The sequence below is a fragment of the Triticum dicoccoides genome, chromosome 2B (genome assembly GCF_002162155.2).
Source record: "Triticum dicoccoides isolate Atlit2015 ecotype Zavitan chromosome 2B, WEW_v2.0, whole genome shotgun sequence".
NCBI classification, from domain to species: Eukaryota; Viridiplantae; Streptophyta; class Magnoliopsida; order Poales; family Poaceae; genus Triticum; species Triticum dicoccoides.
Window position 1 is genome coordinate 785,116,902 of NC_041383.1, and position 5,780 is coordinate 785,122,681.

Genomic DNA, 5,780 nt, shown 5'->3' on the forward strand with positions numbered 1-5,780 from the left:
CAACCGATTTGTCGTTCCTGCAGCCTAGCTCCATGAACAGGAAAAGATGCACGGCAGTTTACCCAGGTTCGGGCCACCTTGTGGTGTAAAACCCTACTCCTACTTTGGGGTGGATTAGCCTCGCGAGTGGCTGAGGATGAACTAGTACAGTGGATGAACAAACTCCTGAGGCTTGGGTGCGTAGTGGCGAGGTACGGGTCCCCTGCCCATGGTGGTGGCTAACCGCCGTCCTCTTCCCCCAAATGTAGGCGGGAAGGGATTTCACAACGGCCAGTTTGAAAGGGGACAAGAAGTACATCCTATCCTGATGAAAGGTGGTCTTCACCTGCAAAGCTTTTGCATGTGATGCCATAGTGGGCTCGACGATGACATCCTTCCAGCCGTCCTGGCGGTTTTGGTCTCGTAGCACGGAAATGGAAACCTTTGGCGGATTCCTTGGGACCCCGCACCTACGCTTGCCTCCTTAGCACCAAAAAGGAAACCTGCTGCTCTGCGCCCGCTGGCGCCCGCCTGGCCTTGGTCATCATGGCTTGCGTCACTAGGACCTCATAAGATGGTCGCTTTCATAGGAACATCCGCTCCTCAGGAGCCAGCCTGGGAAGGCCGCTCCCTCCGGAGGTCTTGGCGCTGTCCGCCTCGTGAGGCTGGGTCCCTCGCGAGGGTCTTGCCTTGTCGATGCTGAAGATGGGCCATACCAGGCCATCGATGGAGCCACGCCGTGGTCTGCAGGTAGGCAAATCTGGGTACCCTGGTTCCCAGAACACCGACAGTAGCCCCCGGGCCCAAGGAGCGCTCGGACTTGGCTTCGAGGCGAAGCTAAAGAGCAAGGGCGAAGTGCCGCGGGCCTCAATCGCCTGTGGACCGAGCCGACGCGCGACGCTTGACGAGAAGGGAAAAACCCCTCAGGTGGAACCCGAGCTGCTCCCGTCGAAAAAGAGGCCCGATTGCTCCCGAGGTGCCGCCACGGAGCCCATGGCAACGCGGCCTTGGCACGAATGGGCTTCCCGGTCCCCTTGTATGCCCACGCGCAGGGCCCCTCACACAGGGGCGACGACCGGTGCCGTGAGGATCAAGGTCATGGATGAGGGCAGGCGGCGACCGTATGGTCGCCCGGCTCGCGCACCCATGCTGGAGGCACAGCTCGCGAGTTTGTGGTGTGGGCGGCGATGCCGCCACACACAAGCATCTATCTCCCGTGGTTCTTTGTGGGGGAGATATCGCCGAAGGGGCCTGTCGAGTTGTGGTTGCAATACACCGGGTGCTGCGACCAAGCCTCTGAAACGTAAGCCGAGGCCGTCGACTCTGGGACGTCTTCATGACTCGAGGATGGGGTGAGATCGCCCTCACCTGCCGCTCGGAGGGAGCTCTCCCCATCCACTTCGAATACGATGGAGCTTCAATGCTCTCCTTCAAGGTCTTTGGCGAGGATGGTCGGCGCCTGGGGTGCTGCTTCGAGGGAGATGGTCGAGGTGATGAGGCTGCCGGCGGTGAACTTGCCCTTGGCCTTGCCCGTGGTTCCCCCGACAGCAGCAGCGCCTCCTCAGAGCATGAGTCAAGCGACGACGACAGCTACAAGCCGCCAAGCCGCCGCGCCCGCACTTTAGCAGCGGCGTTGGCCCGGCGCCGCCAGTGACGCCGCCGAGATCGTGGCTCCCTTAGGGCTCTCCCTTTTGCTTCATTCCTGCATGAAACCTTGACGAACCCCTCGGGGGTATGTAAAAACTGCGATGCTTGCATTTTAACGTTATCATTTCTGATTCGATGTTGTGTTTACGTCTCTCGCTTGGGCATGGTTCCCCCTTCCATTCCTATGATAGCTTAGTGCTCTACACCGACAAGACCTAGTCCCCAGGCAAACTTCAGCCGTCGCTGGTATGCCAGGTCGCGATGTTGTGGTCAAGGCCAGGAGGTGAGCGGCCCGAGGTCCGGTAAGAGCCCCTGATGTGTGATGCTCAGGGGTCCCCCTTGGTGCGCAAGCGGCTTCCGAAGGCCGGAAGGGAAGCATCCCTGCCCGAGCGGGATTGCGAAAAGTAAAATGCTGATTGTGAGGTCCACATTCGCGTGTGGGGGTGACTTATCTCGGTGATATTGTAGTTATCCTCTCGCTGAGAGGGCGGCTGATGCCGGGTTGCGTCCTGGTGGCGGTGGAGCTCCTAAGAGAGACTCGAGCCGACCCTTCTTCCTCGCTCATCTGGATGCTCTACGTCCTCGGGTTCCGGCCCTCAGGCAAAGGCTCAGCCGCCGCTGTTATGCCAGGTCGCGATGACATGGTCAAGGCTAGGGGGTGAGGGCTTGAGGGCCGATAGGAGCCCCAGAGCCACGGTGCTCTGCCCCCACCTTTAACATGCAAGCGAATCGCATGAAAAAGAAAGGGTGGCTGGCCTCGTGATGGTGCCTTGGAGGGGTCTCGACTCATGTGACGACTCCGGAGGTTCATGCGGGTCAGCCAAAGGAAGAAAACATAGCACACAACCGCGCTTGTCAACCTGCCTATGATCTTTTCGTGAAAAAGGCGAAGGCACTGAGGACCCGGTGAGGTGACGTGCGCGGGGCAGGACACGGGCCAGAGCTCGGTCTCTCAGATTTATTAGCACTGCAGAGACAGATCCAAGCACATGCGCCGTGCAAGTAGCCGCCGTTGCGGGATGAGCAAGAGGCGGGTTAGCAACGTGCGGAGGCTGTGCTGGGCGACTCCATACCAATGAAGATATACTACTTCCTTACAACTTCCTGTGAGTCACACTGTCTTGTATTATAAATTCTGTTTTTGCTTACTAGCTAGCTAGATGTTAATAATTAAGTATATAGGGTTTACGGTAGTTGATTTGTGTTATGCACATGCCCGCTTAATTAAGACATGCAAACGTGTGCGCATGCAGTTCTACTGGATCTTGTTAGACATTAAAGTTGACAAAGGAACAATTGAAGTACTGGACTCACTACTTAAAGAAGAAAATGACTACACCATCGTGAAGGGGATAGTCAACAGGTAATTTCAATCATTATTAACTATATCTCGGCCTATTTAGTTCGTCATTTCCTGATATGAACTATTTAATAACCCATTTATTAATTTTCTTTGCCGGCGGGCAGGGCTTGGGAAAAGTTCATCAAGGTGACTCCAGGCAAATGGGCAAAAAAGTTGTTTTGGTATCGACCAAACATAACTAATTAAGTGGTACTAGCTAGCTAGCTAGCTACCATCTCTTTAATTCTTGTTTTAATACCATTAATTAATTATCATGCTTGATTAATCATTATGTGATTCAATTCCATTCTCGTAAAGGCCCTGAAGCAGGCGCAGAGGAATGATCTGTGTGCATTCTACGTTTGCGAGAACATTCGCATGATGGCGTTCGAAAGGAGCAGATCTCAAAGAGAGGATTGGGTACGTTTGTCAGAACACTATTCACACCATTATCAATATCTAGTCACACAACTAATACACATGCATATTGATCTCCTTCTTAACAGTTCAGAGAGGTGCGGGAGTAGCTCCTACCAGCGGACCGCATACTATTGGAAATATGCCCTAGAGGCAATAATAAAATGGTTATTATTGTATTTCCTTGTTCATGATAATTGTCTATTATTCATGCTATAATTGTATTGACCGGAAACCGCAATACATGTGTGAATACATAGACCACACCATGTCCCTAGTAAGCCTCTAGTTGACTAGCTCGTTGATCAATAGATGGTTACGGTTTCCTTGTTGGAAATATGCCCTAGAGGCAATAATAAAAGGATTATTATTATATTTCCTTGTTCATGATAATTGTCTTTTATTCATGCTATAATTGTATTATCCGGAAATCGTAATACACGTGTGAATACATAGACTACACCATGTCCCTAGTAAGCCTCTAGTTGACTAGCTCGTTGATCAATAGATGGTTACGGTTTCCTTACCATGGGCATTGGATGTCGTTGATAACGGGATCACATCATTAGGAGAATGATGTGATGGACAAGACCCAATCCTAAGCCTAGCACAAGATCGTGTAGTTCGTATGCTAAAGCTTTTCTAAATGTCAAGTATCTTTTCCTTAGACCATGAGATTGTGCAACTCCCGGATACCGTAGGAATGCTTTGGGTGTACCAAACATCACAACGGAACTGGGTGGCCATAAAGGTGCACTACGGGTATCTCCGGAAGTGTCTGTTGGGTTGGCACGAATTGAGACTGGGATTTGTCACTCCGTGTGACGGAGAGGTATCTCTGGGCCCACTCGGTAGGACATCATCATAATGTGCACAATGTGATCAAGGGGTTGATCACGGGATGATGTGTTACGGAACGAGTAAAGAGACTTGCCGGTAACGAGATTGAACAAGGTATCGGCATACCGACGATCAAATCTCGGGCAAGTACTATACCGCTAGACAAAGGGAATTGTATACGGGATTGATTGAATCCTTAACATCGTGGTTCATCCGATGAGATCATCGTGGAACATGTGGGAGCCAACATGGGTATCCAGATCCCGCTGTTGTTATTGGCCGGAGAGTTGTCTCGGTCATGTCTGCATGGTTCCCGAACCCATAGGGTCTACACACTTAAGGTTCGATGACGCTAGGGTTATAGGGAATAGATATACGTGGTTACCGAATGTTGTTCGGAGTCCCAGATGAGATCCCGAACGTCACGAGTGAAGGAAATATGCCCTAGAGGCAATAATAAAGTTATTAGATTTCCTTATAATCATGATAAATGTTTATTATTCATGCTAGAATTGTATTAACCGGAAACATAATACATGTGTGAATAAATAGACAAACAAAGTGTCACTAGTATGCCTCTACTTGACTAGCTCATTAATCAAAGATGGTTAAGTTTCCTAACCATGAACAATGAGTTGTTATTTGACTAACGAGGTCACATCATTAGTTGAATGATCTGATTGACATGACCCATTCCATTAGCTTAGCACCCGATCGTTTAGTATGTTGCTATTGTTTTCTTCATGACTTATACATGTTCCTATAACTATGAGATTATGCAACTCCCGTTTACCGGAGGAACACTTTGGGTACTACCAAACGTCACAACGTAACTAGGTGATTATAAAGGAGTACTACAGGTGTCTCCAATGGTACATGTTGGGTTGGCGTATTTCGAGATTAGGTTTTGTCACTCCGATTGTCGGAGAGGTATCTCTGGGCCCTCTCGGTAATGCACATCACATAAGCCTTGCAAGCATAACAACTAATATGGTAGTTGTGAGATGATGTATTACGGAACGAGTACAGAGACTTGCCAGTAATGAGATTGAACTAGGTATTGGATACCGACGATCGAATCTCGGGCAAATAACATACCAATGACAAAGGGAACAACGTATGTTGTTATGCGGTCTGACCGATAAAGATCTTCGTAGAATATGTAGGAACCAATATGGCCATCCAGGTCCCGCTATTGGTTATTCACCGGAGACGTGTCTCGGTCATGTCTACATTGCTCTCGAACCGTAGGGTCCGCACGCTTAACGTTACGATGACAGTTATTATGAGTTTATGCATTTTGATGTACCGAAGGTTGTTCGGAGTCCCGGATGTGATCACGGACATGACGAGGAGTCTTGAAATGGTCGAGACATAAAGATTGATATATTGGAAGCCTATGTTTGGACATCGGAAGTGTTCCGGGTGAAATCAGGATTTTACCGGATTACCGGGAGGTTACCGGAACCCCCCGGGAGTCATATGGGCCTTATTGGGCCTTAGTGGAAAGGTGAAAGGGCTGCCCATAAGGGCTGCGCGCCTCCCCCCCCCCCCC